Below are 16,503 nucleotides of genomic sequence, written 5' to 3' on the forward strand. Positions count from 1 at the left end.
ATGGTTTCATTTCATGGGTTTGTTGTTTTTGTACTGTCATTGTGGTACACACATGTAAGAAGAGGTCTGTCATTTCTTTGTGCTCTCCATCTTCACAGAAGACATCATATGGTAATTGTGTGCAAAACCAGAAAACTTTACTAAATCAGTTCACAGTCTGAAGTTCATTCATATCACCTTATCCTCATTAAAACTCCTCACTCGCAGTAATGAGTTTGGAAAAGTGCCAAATAGATGATGGTGAGCTGTGTTAGGAGCCTGAATGGCAACTGTAGCTTCCCCTATTATATGCAAATAAAGCCTGTTTTTTTCCATCCTGCTCTTCTGTGCATTTTTCTTATTTCACTCAGGCTTTACGCCTTTAGAGTTGTAAGCTCTTTGGGAACAGGGATTGCCATCACTTACACCAGTAGAATGCCTAAAAAAACTGGATCTCAGTTTGATCTCTTGAAATATAAATTACTGAAATTCTACAGTATCCAGTTGTGGAGAGTGAAATATTCCACAATAAGAAAAGGCAAGACAAAAAAGGTTTTTACTGCTCTTTTCATGGTCTGGAAATCAAGTGTGGAATTTGAAAAACCACGAAGGGAAATTTTGGCAGAGCTGAAACCTGAAGAGAGATTTTTTTCATCGTCTGCTCTGCAATATGCATTAGAGGAGAGCTTGTCAGCAGCCCTGCTTGCAGTTAGCTACTATTGCCACTCTGAGAACCATCCCCATAAGACAGATAATTTTCAGCAATGTTAGTAGCAGCAGTAAAGCTAATAATCCTCTTCACTGTGATAAAAACTACCTGCATGAAAGCAAGGTACTTCAGAGCATACAACTTGCATTCCTTCTCTTTTCCTTTTATTTAATTCTGTTAAGTTTAAACCTAATGCTTTCTTACTTTATGCCTTTCTAATTAAATTTAGTGTGCCAAGAAATAGTGCAGCCTTCTCATGCTGTTTGTCCTCAATTAACTTGATCTTTCTGGGGGTTCATTGTACTCTTTCTCCTTGTTCTTTGTCTCATGTCTGTTTACACTGTAATAGTCCTGGGGCCATGTTTTTATATGTACCTGCCACGGTGGAACTGCAGTCTTAATTATTGAAAGACACTATCATAATAAATGCAGTTAATAATAACTTTCTCCCTTCTATTTTGCTTGATGCACATCATCCTCTGCCTACCCTTGACAATACTCTCAGTAGTTTATTTGCTTTTTACTTCCTAAATCTTCTTCTGTCTTTTTTTTTTTCATTTGATGTTTACTTTCCCAAGCTGGTTAGAAAAGTGTTTGTTTTCACTTTATTATTTTTTGTGCCATATCAAGGCCTGTCCTGCTAGGCCTTGTGCCAAACCATAGATGTTTCATTCCCTGGTTAATTTTAAATACAAATATGTGAGAAGGGGAAGGAATGGTGGATGGAGAGGTTTCTTGCCCTCACATGAGAACAGCATAGTGATCTGCTAGTGTGGATGTTATTAATGTTATTAATTAATGCAAGACTCGAGAAACTACTGGGAATCTTCTTCCATATTAACAACTGATCTGTGGGGTATGATTTCATTGTCCCCTGAGGATGTTAGAAACTGGTTCCAGTCCTTCTGTATTTTGGGGTCAGTCTCAAAATCAAAGAATCACAGAATCATCAAAGTTGGAGGAGACCTTCAAGATCCTCTAGTCCAGCCATCAACCTAGCAGCACCATAATCACCCCTGAAATCTCCCTCCAAATTTGTTCATTCTGGGTATAGTAGGCAGTTCGTAATTCCCAGCAGAGAGTGAGAATGCCCTTAGCTGGATGACAGCGTGTTCACCTGGAGACCCAAGGCTACAGTTTACTTTCATTCAAACTTTATCATTCATTTTGTGGGAGCAGGAAGCAAGCTGAAGCAAGAGGTCCTGCGAGGACCTCTTACCTGCTGGCACTGGGTGGAGGACTGGTCTTTGGTCCACAGTGAATATCTTGCTGCTTCCTAAGCTGGAACTGTAATTCTCAATATCTGGTAAAAAAAATCTGAAGTGCCAAACAAGATCATCAGGAATTTATTACTGATATTGTTGAGTTTCTGCAGTGCCTTGGGACCTTGGACATGGACCAGTAGCAGCGGGTGGGACAGCAGGATTTTTCAGTCTTATTACTATATCTGTGATTAGTCTCCTGCACACTTGTGCTTACAAAAGTTCTGAGCATCTGGAGGGCTGCTTACCCTATGCAACTCTGTTTTCCTGTTTTTTCTATGTAACTCCCTCCTTCACGGGACGTTTCAGCAGGAGGCTTGGGGAAAGACTCGGAGAGAGTCTCTTACTCCTCCCCACTCCTGCTCTTCAGCAGCAGCTGGCATGGCCCCCCTTCCACCTTCCTGCTGGTTATAACCATGACTGTGTGTGTCTGAAGTCCCCTGGTTCAGTGAGTGGCTGTAGCCTCCCCTTTACACTCCTTAGTATTCCTTCTCCCGTTAGGGTTTATAAAAGACTTTCACACAGAACTCAGATGGAACACTCCCTTGTGCTGAGCTGAGCATTGCCATATGGCAGAGAACACGTGAGAGTAAACACGTATTTAAAGGACAGAGTAATTTTGGGTATGTAGTAGGTCCATGTTTCTGGATCTGCAGTAGCTCATTTATTCCTTTTCCATCCACAGCTTTTGAAAGTTGCTTCCTACACAAACTTGTCTATTTTTACTCTAGCAAGAGACAGCAAAATATTAAAGGAAACCCAAAAATTCTGTTGTAGTGAGTGGTAAATGGTCACTGCCAACTGATGCCCTGCACAAAATATACAAATATAGTTAAAACAGATAAAGTTTTGCTTGATTTCTGAGAGCTACCCCTGTTGTAGGAATTAAAACAAATCTTTTGAAGATGCGTGTTCTGCCATTAAATTGCTTGGGCTGATTTACTGAATCCAGGCAAAGGACCGATTTTACTCCCTGAAAGGCAAGGCTGACTGAATTTATTAAAATGTTAATCATAGAGCAAGTCTGTGAGTTCCTGGGGCGAGGTGCAATTAGAGTTAAAACTTAGCAGTATAGAAAGTTTTTTAACTGTCTAGTTTTACATCTTGACTGTAGGGAGAGGAGTTTCCACTGTACATTGAAGACATTGTTCTACAGCCTTTGCAAGTTGTTGGGTTCAGCTGTGAAGATTTTAAAAGCTGCTTTTGTTGGCAGCCTAGGACACATCCGTGACCTTATTAAAGTGGAAGTGAAAGCTCTCTTCTTTTTTTTTTCTTTCTTTTTTTTTTTTTTTTGCAACAGTAAATCTACTAATTTTACAGTCAGTTGAACAGCAATAGATTAATTTGTTTAAAGTCTGCATTCACAAAGAAAACGTGAACTTCTCTGCCTTGAATACCCGAAACTACAGTGCGATATTTAAAGGGTAGAAACTATTACAACTTGCCCTAGAATGGTCCAAGCAGTTCCCTGTCACCTGCTTCTCAGCACAGGTGCTGACCTCCCTGTCTATTCTATCCCTCCTGACAGACTAGCAGCCAGGCTGGGGCTTTGTGTGCAACAGAGAGCGCTTTTCCAATGACTGGGCCAGTTTTCTTCAGCAACCACAGGAAGCAGAATAAAGAAAAGGTTAAGGGCCACCGCAAGGGTCAGAATGGGTTAAATTTAGTTAACATCAGAGGTTATAGCTTTTAACAAGAGCATGAAGGAAACTTATTCGAAGATGCAATTTGTTTCTTCTTTGTCAACCATTATTTTTTTTTTACTCTATTGATAGTGACAGCTTAACAAAGTTTTTATATGCCAGGGTTTTCATCCTTTAGAGAATAAAGAACTGTGATGCAAAAAAGAGATGCAGGTGGAAGACTTTTTAAAGCCTCCATGATTTTCAAATTGAGGGTTGAAAGTAGGCTCCCTGCATGGCTAAGTCAAAAATAATTTGTAAATGTTAAAAAAAATGCACATTATGGACGGAGGAACTGCTTTTCTGCCCACCCCCCCCCCCCCCATGTAGCTTGCCAAGAGTAGTGTTTTATTGGAAGCTTTACAATCTGACTTCGTATGTACTTTTTCCCAAGGTAATCTTATTTTCTTTTTTATCTCCCTCTAAAGATGATCAGTCAAATGCCTTTAACAGCAGTCTTCATCATCTCCCTTCAAGATATTTTAGTGCATAATGCACAATGCTAGGTTTTCTGATTCTTTTTTTCCTCCCAGTGTAGTGAAGAAGCAAAACCAACAAAACACACTCAATGTAGCTGCACTGTGAAGTTCTCAATCAGGTTCTTGGAATGCAAAGATGAGGAAAGTTTTAATCTTTCTGAAAATTATTGAAGAAATATAATTTTCAAGAGGTTCAGTAGAATTTTTCACATGTTTATACACAACAGATCTTCTTCTACCAATCATTTTTCATCAGAATTAATTAATCAGTATTTTTTTGTTATTTTTTCCTTGCACAAAGTAAAGAACTGAAATTAGAATTTAATTAAATCTGAACATTTCATAAGTACAAACTGCATTTCGATAGGTTTATTTTTCTTTTTAACATGTTTTCCTAAAGGAAAAAAAAAGCTAATATGATCATCCTGTCTTCCTATCCATCTGTTTCTCTGCAAGTTCTCTCAGCAGTTTTAATTGCTTGGACACTTCAGCCCAGTTTGACAAAGAGATAGGACCCTCAAAGACATTGTACATTTATAATAACTATATGTATTTTTAACAAGTTTTGTGAAAACCAGTGCTTAAACAGTGGAGAAACATTCAAACTGATGTCTTGTTCTAGCAGAAGAGTTCATCCAGCTGACCAGACAGTTTATGTGTGTGGGCTGCCTGGTTAACACACAGGTGTTATCAGACCTCATTGCAGCCTTTCAGTACTTAAAGGGAGCTCATAAAAAAGAGGGAGAGTGACTTTTTACACAGGCAGATAGAGATAGGACATAGGGAATGGTTTTAAACTAAAAGAGGAGACATTTAGATTAGATGTTAGGAAGAATTTCTTTACTCAAGAGGGTAGTGGGGCACTGGAACAGGTTGCCCAGAGAAGTTGTGGATGCCCCATCCCTGGAAGTGTTCAAGACCAGGTTGGATGGGGCCCTGAGCAACATAATCTAGTGTGTGGCATCTTGTCCTGTGGCAGGGGGTTGGAACTAAGTGGTCTTTAAGGTCCCTTCCAACTGAAATCACTCTATGACTCTATAATACCGTGATCGGCTATAGTCCATGGTGTCTTTTGCCTTGCCAGCTGATCAAGGGCTGCGTAGGTGATGTGTAAGGCTGAGGGGAACTTAGAGATTGGAGAAGGAGCTAGAACACATTGATGGCAATGGAGAGGTATAGGGGATGTGCTGGGGTGATTTTGATCTATAATTTTGGTACTTGATACTGTAGGTCTCTTGTAGAAGATAAGAAGAACAGTGGGAATGATTACAGTGGGAGCTGACAACACAAGCCTCGACAATTCAACTATAAGTTATTTAACTCTGTAAGCTCATTTGCTTACAGAAGAAATTTCACCTGCTTTATGGTGTCATTGCAGTCAGCAGGACCAAAGCTTGAAACTTCGAACTCGCTTCCTGTTGTGTTAGCTCAGGCTAGTGTTGGGTTGGGCTGTATGACTGAGAGCTGGTTTTGCTCTCTAGAGGATTGGATTAGTCCTTTTCGATGCATGTCATCACTTCAACATTTCTGGGAGGGTTCTGTTTGAAATCAGCTAGTATGACCTCTTTTTTTGGTGTGGAATGAATTCTTCCCTAAGGCACAGCTGGCAGAGCTAGAGAAAGGCTGTGTAGATTATAGATAGAAGTGTTTGCACTGGTTTAGTGTATACACAAGCATATAGATTCTTGGCTGGCTATGGGGACTAGACAAGGGGAGGAGAGAGCTGGAGAAACACAGGGCCTTCCGTGTCCCCAGAGATGAGGAAAATGGCACAATCCATCTCTAATAGTTGAGTGCTGTGTATCCCCTCTCTTTCATTCACACACACAGAGGGGCATCCTCTGCTGAGGTGACTTGCTGTGGCATAACTGCACTGAAAAACAAATGAGAAAACATATGGATCTCCACAGCCCAGACAGACTGGCCTGGAAAAACACAACAAAAACTTCCACTTACTATTCTGCTCACAAACTGCCATCAAAACTCAGCTGTAAGGAGAATAAGAGCATCTTTTTAAAAATGTAAAACTGTCGGTTTTTTTTCCTTCTGAGCTGCTCTTACAGGCTTTAAAGCATTAATTTCAAAAGCTTCACAAAGGCAGCAGGCATCAAACGGTCCAGGCTGAGTGGAAGCTTGGAGAGAAGAATTGCAAAGTAAGTTGTGAGGGTGATGGCTGCAGACACACTGAAGCAAGGTTATTTGTTACAAGTCAGCAGTCATAACTTACTTTTAGTGATGGAACAGCAGAGAAGGAGAGTAAGAGCAGCCCAAAGAGCCCTGGACTCACACAGCCTTAAGTTCAGCTACATCTTTTCTCTCATACTACTGTTGTCTGGGTGATTCTTGGACTGGGAGTTAGGAGATGTGAATTTTGACTGCAGCGCCGCTACTGACATGCCCCGTGACCTCGGACAAGTCTCTTCATCTCTGTGCTTTTCCTCTCATCTTTTTGCCCACTTAGAACCTATCTCCCTTTTTCCTTGCAGTGTCTTTCCCTAATTATACACCTGGACCATGCCTATCAGAATGCAACTGTGCTGAGACTGATATAGTCTGCATGAACCGTAAAGAAATACTGCACTGAGCACTTAACTAGGACTCTCCTGTTATCTCAAGGCTTCAAAGACAACCTTAATAAAATAAAAGTCCTTCAAAAGACTGAGGGTTCCTGACTACTGCCCAACTGCTTGCTTTTTGTATAGCATCTTGAACAAGAAAAAAGATCAGTTATGATCCCTGGGTTGTCAGAAAATAATGATTTATGGTATTTCATACTTCCTGACTATTGGTAACATATTTTTTATTCCTGAAATCTCAGCAGTAGCTTCAGTACTTCACTGTGCCTAATTTTTTCCAAAGTGAATTATAAACCAACATGCTTCTATACATCTTACTCATTTTGATAGGTTTTCCATAACTTTTCTCCTTTGGGTAGGTGCAGTCCATGTGCCTGAGACAAGGGACAAAGCCTCCTCCAGAATTAATCACACAGTACCTCTGAAATCTACTCTGTTTTATTCCCATAAGGATGGAGTCCACTTCCAGGATCACTGGCTCTGCAATATGATCTAAGCAAAACTGAGTATGTTCTCTAAGATCAGCTCTCCCTATATGTGCTCCTCTACGTGGTCCAAGATATCAACATCCTATTAAAAAAACCTACTATACCCTTGGGAAAAAAATTACATCCTTCAGCAACAAAGCATACACACCAATCCATACCTGCCCTTCCATCTCCTTCTGTTCCAAACAGAATTCAGACTGGATTTTTCCATGAGATACATAAGGAAAACTTATCATCCAGTGTTTTGCATATCACCTTTTCCTACAATGTTCAGTCTTTTCTCTTTATATCAGATGTGCTCTCAGACAGCATCTACGACAAACTTCTCACAGCTGCATCAGCTTTCTGTCTCCTGCGTAAATTGCCTGATCCCAGACTTTGTGCATTCGTGGCTTCTAGATCCCCCAGTGCATGTGTAATTTCAATAGTCTCACTCCCCTTTCCCTTCTGCCCTCCCTTCACGTGCTATAGGGTTATAGGAACAAGCTTTTGGCTTCAGGAGAAACATCTGTCAAGGACAATTTAGTACTTTGTGATAGAAGTGCAGAATTGGAGAATAATTCAGGTTGGAAGGGACCTCAGGGAGGGTCATCTACTCCAATGGTATATCAAGAATTTTGGACTATGACCTCAGCTTGGGTGAAAAAACCACCTTACTTATCTGTGAATCAGTTCAGGAATCAGCAGGACCTGAGTGATTTTATGATGCTACCCTTTTACATTCTAATGAACAATGGAGACCCTTATGTATGCATTTCCTTAGAAGCAATTACAGTCCTACAAGCTCAGTCCACTTGAAATATAAGGAAATAACCTGTATTTGAGTAGAAGGTTGAAAATTTATTTGTTAATAATTTTAAGCACTTTAATTGTGCTGAGACATCTTTGCATTCCAAACAGTTTATGTATATTTTTAGATTCATATGCCAGTGATGCTTACATGGTATCAGACCATAAGTTATTTAAGTAAATTAAACATAGATAGTGGACCCACAGAAATGAGTCATAATTTTTTCTTTACAGAACAGCAGGAGGTAATTGTTTTGATAAGAAATTCAGAAACTAGCTTTGCATTAGAATATAGAATTGCACTCAGGAATCAAACAAATTATTCCCATATTCAGCTAGGATCAAGTAACTGTCAAACATAGATGGTGTTAGAAAGACTGAGCAGAATTTATTCATACTGTAAAGGCTCACATGCATTTATTCTATGTAAAATTGTCGAAGACAAATCATTCTGCAAAATGTACTAGTGAGAAGTTCCATAAGTATTACTGACCACAACAGTATCTTAAAAAGTCTGAATTTACTAATCCACAGTTTTATAGCATTTACCTGTCTTCAAGGTAGTATAAAATTTGTGCCTGGTCCTAACAAGTAAGGGCATGAGCATACCTAGGGAAACTGAAGTTTCTTGTTCGTCTGCTTGTTTACGAGGAACTAGAGCAACAGAGCCGGAATTATTTTTTAAACACGCAAATCTCATACTTATTAATCTGAACCAACATGTTTCAACATGTTTGTGACAAAGATAAGAATTATTGTTAGCTATTTCATGTCTGGTTAAAAATAAAGTGGGAGAAATCACAGTATCTTTTCTGAAATGGCCAAAAAAGGGAAAAAGTTAAAAGCAAGCCTAGAAACCAGGCCAGCTGGTGCTTTATTTAGTGGTTCTGTTTCCATTAGCTCACCCTGCTTTTGTAAACTTTGGAGAGGAATGCCATGTTATAACAGTAGCATTTGCTTTGTTTTTTACAGTTCCATATGTGGATAATGAAAAACAACTGTAATTTGTGAGCTTGAAATACAATTAACTGATGCCCTAAAAGGTAAACAGTTTCTTCTAATTACATAAAAAAAAAAATAAAACAGTCATGAGCCAAGCAATGTGATTTATATAAAATAACTCTAACAAATGTATGAATAAATATATAGAGGCTATCCCACTGTTTCTCTCTTTATTTTTAATAGTATTAATCATAGATCCTTTGGAACATTTCCAATAAAATTACATATTGTGAAAAATGTTGCATTTCATAGAAGCCAAAGGCTTTGCTCAAGAGGAGTGAAAGGCAGATTGAAGTTTTCACTCTATCAGTTTCATACCAAAATTTCTTACCTCACATTGCTCCAGGCTAGATACGTGAACCTAGTTTTCCATGTTCCCATGCACCCTTCCCCAGCTATTCAGAAACCGACTTCAAGAAAAACAGGAGAAATATACAAAATTTCCAAATTTGAATATATTCAGTGAAATTCAATAATTAGTTTTTGGTTGGCAATCAGTATCTTTTTGCACAGTGAACAAAGCTACTGATCTTTTCCTTTCAAACAGATTTGGTCAAATTATAGACCTTAATGCTTTGATACGGAAATTCCCCGAGGTGCTTCATACCTTCGTTACCCTCTCCAGGCTGGGTTTTCTAGCTGGACTAAATTTCACAAAGTACAATTACTAATTTTGGTGAATTGTGCATCAGTAGTTAAGCTGAGCCCTAAAAAGAATAAAATAGAATAGAGAAGAATAGAACAGAATAGAATAGAATAATTTCAGTTGGAAGGGACCTGCAGGAATCATCTAGTCCAACTGCCTGACCACTTCAGGGCTGGCGAAAAATAAAAGCATGTTATTGAGGGCATTGCCCAATGCCTCTTAAACAGTGACAAGCTTGGGACATCAACTGCCTCTCTAGGAAACCTGTTCCTGTGCTGGACCAGCCTGTGGTGCATCAACCCACCCAGCCCAAAGGATCCCAGCTCTTGCGTTCCTCTGAGTATTCAAAATGGCATGTCCCCATGGAAATGTGCTTTGTTTGGGACACAAATGTGCTGTGGGACAGCAGGGATAGAATATTCCACAGACAGGAGACATCCTTTCAGTAAAAAAAAGGAAAAGCCATTCAGTTTTAACTTGAAGTTGTTCATAGAAACAGTTTCAGTGGAAAATTTTTGGACAAGCCCTAAATAATAACCACTTACAAAGTTTGCCAGAAAAAAGGTCAGAACATCATTGTTTATTGACCATATAAGCACTTGTCTTTGTGGAAGTCTATATGGGTTGGAAATACCTGCTGTAGACTGAACAAATGTAGAATCTTAGGGTGGTGTTAATTCAGTTGCTGGAATTGCATAATGTCATTTGCGTAATCACTCCCATTGCAGTAACTAGGGTAGTTTTGTGGAATGCATAAAAGAGGAATTAAAGAACCTGCTTGTCCTCCCTTCTCGGTTCCCTGTTGATAGGAAAAGGGCCCATTATCTGGGACAGGCACATAGGGATGTGCACTTCAGCAAAGGGTTATGATCTGTGTTCATTATATGCAAATTTTCTAGACCATTAATCTGCTAGGCATTAACATAATATCAGTTGGTGCATCAGGGTAATTCTCATCTGATCCAAAACATTCCTCATGTAAGCAAAACACTTTAGCTACATAAAGAAGTGGTGAACTAACCATATCAAAACCAGCAAATATGAACCGGAGTTGAATGTGACCTGATTACATGTGCAAAACCCGACTGCCTTACAGGCAGTTTATTCATTTAAATAATCAAATTAAACAAGATAGCCGTAAATACATCTTGCTTAACTTGATTACTTAAATAAGCAGCCATCTGGCAAGAATGACACAGATGAAGTTCTTCCTTAAATTTTTCTTATTTTCATTTTTCAACACTAGAATTGTTTTGCACCTTGTGCTTATTTCATGTTACTTCTCTGCTAGAGTACCTTTACAGAGAGATTGGGGGCAGAAGTTAATAGAAATTATAATATAAGTACAAGCTGAATTCACTTCTCTACAACTTGATATTAATCAGCTGAAAGGAGTATATTAGCATTCCAATTTATACTATTATTTTAGCCACAGGAGAATCCACTGGTTTCTGGAGGAATACAGCTGAAATCTGTCAGTATTAGGAGGCAAGGAAGGATATCAGAAAAAGGCTGAGTGAAATTCTTAGCAAGACGAAGTAATCCTGTTCTCTATTTGAGGTCAGGGACCTGATTTCAGTAAAAGTATTTTTGTCTTGTTGAAAAAGAAACACTTTTTGTTATTCTTTGTTAAACATAAAATGCTTTCGGGTTTACAAAGCATTACTTAAGGTCTGATTCTCTGTGTAAGAACTGCTTTACACATAGGGACTGTCCTACTGACTTTGAAGGGATAAAAGGCTTGAGAAAAACTGTGTATGCAAGAGAGTGCTGAAGAACTGGGACTGCTGATGGGCTCATCGGTAGATACCTGCACATATCTTTGCTTAGGGATTCAGGTAGTTATAGTTACAAGGATTGTACTACAGTGAAATTAGTAAAAGCAAATTATGTTTAATTGAGGTGGACTGGTTTTTTACAGTGACCCTATATAGTCCTTTGCTTACAAATATGTTCTGTTCTCTGCAGTATCTTGAGAAGAGAGGACCCTCAGTTTTCATCCTTGTGTAATGTATGGAGCAGTGTGAGTAGCAGTTGATTCTTCTCCCTCAAGGATGCAGGCCTGTGGAGCTTGGCCTAGTTTTCAGCACATACACCAGTCTGGACATTTGGATCTCTAAGATGTCCCCAATATTCACTTTCATCACATGCCTTCAGATCCCACCCTCTTTGCTATGTGATTCTGGAAAGCCCACGTGTGTGGGTGTTGTGTAGTGTTCAAGCCATGCGTGTCCTGGAACTGTCAGCTGGATAATGTGCTCATCTGCCAGCTGTATTTTGCTGGTAGATTCCCATTCCCCTCCCTGACTGATTCCACTTTGAAGGTGGAGGGTTGTCCATGTTGAAAACTTGCAGCCAATACTGGCAGTTACAGCTATATTAGCACTACGAGTGTGTGAAGAAGAAGGAGGAGACTTGTTAAAATAATACTTTTTCCTCTGTAGCCATGTGCAACATACAGTGCATTTCTAAAAGAAGGAAAAAATTGTGAGGTGTTTAAGGTGGCCAACTGTGTATGCTGGCAAGGCGACTGTTGTGATTTAACCCCAGCTGGCAACTAAATACCAGGTATCTGCTCATTCACTTCACATACACCCTCTCCCCTCCCCTCCTCCCCCGCATGCTCTTCCCCAGTGGGATGGGGAGAATACTCAAGAAAGAAAAGGAAATAGAACTCAGGGGTTGAGATGAGAACAGCTTAATAACTGAAACAGAAATAAAATATAACAATAATACTAATTCTAATAATAATATAAAGGAGGGAGAGAGGGACATAAAACCCAAGAAAGAAAAGTGATGCACAACACAATTGCTCACCACCCACTGAAAAATTCCCAGCCTGTTCCCAAGCTGCAGTCAGCCTCCCTCCTGGCCAACACCCCCCAGTTTACATGATAGGCATGATGTTCCATGGTATGGAATATCCCTTTGGCCAGTTTGGGTCAGCTGTCCTGGCCATGCTCTCTCCTGGCTTTTTGTGTAGCTCCTCAGTGGCAGAGCATGAGACACTGAAAAGTACTTGACTGAGGGTAAGCACTACTTAGCAACAACCAAAACATTTGTGTGTTATCAACATAATTCTCACACTGAATCCCAAACACAGCTTATTAAGAAGAAAATTAACTCTATCCTGGACAAAACCAGGACAGTGTCTCAATGAGGAGTTAAGATTCCTGGATTTAATATTTGCCTCCTTCTACTCCAAGACCTTTAAAAGTAATTCCATTTACTTATACTGCCATTTTCCCTGTCAGGTTAGCTAGCAGGCTCCTAAAGGAGTTTTCACTGTGTTTCACTTGATGTTCATACAGTGACATTCATCACAGAGATGCAGCTGCTATGACATAAAACAAGACTAACTGAGCCCTGGTTCCCTGACTGCACACCAACTCATAACCTGTGGGACACACAAGGAAAATCTTTTAACATAAACCTCAATGAAAAGTTTCAAGTTAATGTAGTTGATTGGTTCTGGTATGCCAAGAGTTTACCACATTCACCCTGGCTCACCTCACTGAAGAAACTGGGCAGCTCAAGTTTACTCTGTGGTGCATCCAAGCCCTCCTATCCAGTCAGGGTCTCCAGGTGCTGGTGTCACACAAGCAAGTAGGAAAATATCCTGAGCAAGGAGTGCTGAAGGAACTTAGTAGTATTGCTGTAGTATTGATCTGAACAGTGTTACACATATTAATTTTCCTTTTCTTAGGTCTAAATGCACTGAACATCACTGAATTATGTAGGAATGGGTAACTAAAAGAATTTCTTGTTCTTTTTGGTTTATCAGCTTCAGAAGATTTCTATCATGTTTTGAATATACTTTTCCCCCTGCAGCAAAGTTTCCAGTATGGAAGGAAAATAAAATGGCAAATTTGTCTTGTTCCAACGTTATTCTGACTTTACATTTTAATATATACGTAAGCATGAGGTGTCCTTTCCATTATTTAGTTAGGATAACCTTTCCTCCTCCCCACCCTGCACAGACATACACTCCTAGTGCTGTTAGTTGTAGTAATTAGCTCAATGTGCTAATAACAGTTCCCAGAGAAAACACTGACAGGATTAATTAACGGGTAAATTTCACTTTAGTAAATGTATAGGCAATTTTCTAAATGCAGATGGCATGGTCCACCCTGACAGGGGCTCAGCCTAGAGATACTTATTACAGTAAGTGTCTGGGGAAAGTGGTTAATTTGTAATATGCTTCATAATACTATGTTGGGTTTTGGTAGTGGGGGGCTACAGGTGTGGTCTGTGAGAAGCTGCTAGGAGCTTCCCCTGTGTCTGACAGAGACAATGCCAGCTGGCTCCAAGACAAACATGCTGCTGGCCAAGGCCGAGCCCATCAGCGATGATGGCATCACCTCTGGGAGAACAGACTTAAGAAAGGGGAAAGAAGTTATTGGGCAGAAGTGAATTGCAGCCAGAAAAGAGGGGAGTGAGAATATGTGAGAGGAGCAGCTCTGAAGACACCAAGGCCAGTGAAGAAGGAGCAGTAGAAGGTGCTCTAGGTGCCACAGCAAAGACTCTGCTGCAGCCCGTGGTGAAGACCATGGTGGAGCAGATATCCAACTGCAGCCCACCCACGCCAGAGCAGGCGGATGGCCAAAAGAAAGCTGTGACCCTGTGGGGACCCTGTGCTGGAGCAGGTTCCTGGTAGGACTAGTGACCCCTCAGGGGACCCATGCAGGAGCAGTTTCTGAAGGACTGAACCTTGTGGAAGGACCCACGCTGGAGCAGTTCATGAAGAGCTGCAGTCTGTGAAAGGACTTATGTCAGAGAAGCTCACAGAGGACTGTCTCCTGAGAGAGGGATCCCACACTGGAGAAGTGGAAGAGTGTGAAGAGTTCTCCTCCTGAGAAGGAAGCAGTAGCAGAGACTCATCTGTGCCTTTATGTATTTTATATCTTGTGGCAATTATCAAATTTAAGTATTTTCTGTTCCTTTTAAAACCTGTTCTTTGAGAAACAGCAAATAGCTTTTCTCTTTTGTTTTCTCAATGTTATTAGTAATTTAACATATCAGTCTTCATTCTTTTTGTAAACTTCAGTATCCTCATATCTGTGGTCACTTCCCATAAAAGCAATTCCATACCTTTAATATCCTTATGTCATCGATTGTCAGTTCTAGCACATGCTTTTAAGGTAGTGGGACCAGAACTAATACCGTATTCAAGGTCTGAGTACATCCATGCTATGGCATAATGGTGTTTTCTAATTTTCTCTGTTTGTTTCCTAATAACTCCTGACATCATATTTACCTGCTTGACCACCACTGAGTAATGACCTGTTATTTCAGAGAGCTATTCAAAGATCTCTTCCCTGGTGATAATACCTAATTTAGAGCCCATCACTGAACATCCATAGTGAGGGTTGTTTTCCCTCATGCACGTTACTTAGCATTTTTTCAATGCTGGATTTCAGCTTCTGTTTTGTCCTCAAAGTCACTGCACAGCATAAAATCCATCTGCAGCTCTTCATACCCAGTTGTCATTGTTGCTCCCTGACAATTTTGCAACATCAGCAAACTTTGTAACCTCACTATTCACTCCTTGTCCAAATCACTTATGAAAATGTTGGCCAGCACAGGTCCCAGTGGTTATCTGCTTCATTGTGAAAAACTGTCTTATCTTTTTCACCTTTTGTTTCATGTCTTTTAACCACTTTAGATTAGTCATTAATCTTCATAGGAGGAACTTTCATGATAGCCCCATTTCTGTAAGAGTCTTCATGAGGGACGTGAGTGGGAGATTTCTGGGGGAAAAAAAAAAAGAAAAAAAAGTATCAGCACAAAGTTCCTTGTGCACAGAGGAAAAAGCACGTATGAAGATGGGTGAAGCAAAGCTCCTACTGACCTCATTGTACCTGGAGGTAAGATGCAAGCAAGTGGGAAATGAAATATCTAAGGCAACTCTTTGGATGAAAAGACTGGATGTTCTCCCAGGCAGCCAGAGAATCTCAGTCCTGGCAGAGCTGTAGAGTCTCCTGGCTGGAGAAGGCACTAAGATTTATGTTTGAAATCATACTTTTCAGTAGTCAGTGCAAGGTCCACAGCAATTGCAACTCTGAATGTTTTATTTGTCAAGTTCTCCTGTAACTGTCCTGACCAAATACAGCATTGGTCTAACCTTCTGTGGTGGTCCCCATGTGCAACTCCAATCATATCTTTGAGCAGTACCTGTATACAAATTTGTTTCATTTTAGATAGCAAATTATCTTTCTCCCAGACAAATCTGGTATTAATTGCCATTTATTACCACAAATCATTGCAATTAGAGATGGTTTGCTACTAATGGGCTGTAAAAAAGTGAATCACTGTTTAATTCAAGCTGCCATTTCATGATTTAGTCATGACTTGCTTGTGTCCTTCAGGCCAGCGGCAAAGGTGATGTGCAAACTGCTGTCTGGAGAGTGCAGTGAGCTCCCCAGGTGGAACTGGGGCCCTGGGGTGCAGTTCATCACCCTGGTACACCTGGTAATGGCGGGATTATTATTAAGGGATTTATTTCTCAACTAAAAGGGCACAGCAGTGTGAGCAGATAGGTCCACTGAAGAAAGAGCATCAGCTCTTCTCTGATTCTCTGTGGGCTGCAGGGGCATAGCTGCCTCAACGTGGTCTGCACCACAGGCTGCAGGGAAATCTCAGTTCTGGCACCTGGAGTACCTCTTGCCCCTCTTTCTTCACTGTCTGTGGTGTCTGCAGAATTGTTTCTCCCACATATACTCACTCCTCTCTTCTCTGGCCACAATTATTTCTGCACAATAATGTATTTTCTTTTTTAAATATGGTATTACTGTCATGTTTGATGGGCTCAGCCTTAGCCAGCAGCAGGTCCATCTTGGAGCTGGAAAGATTTATTTATTTATTAAGCCTTATTTATTATATTAATTTATT

The sequence above is a fragment of the Manacus vitellinus genome, unplaced genomic scaffold (assembly GCF_001715985.3).
Source record: "Manacus vitellinus isolate BGI_N305 unplaced genomic scaffold, ASM171598v3 scaffold_2_pilon, whole genome shotgun sequence".
In the NCBI taxonomy this organism is placed as follows: Eukaryota; Metazoa; Chordata; class Aves; order Passeriformes; family Pipridae; genus Manacus; species Manacus vitellinus.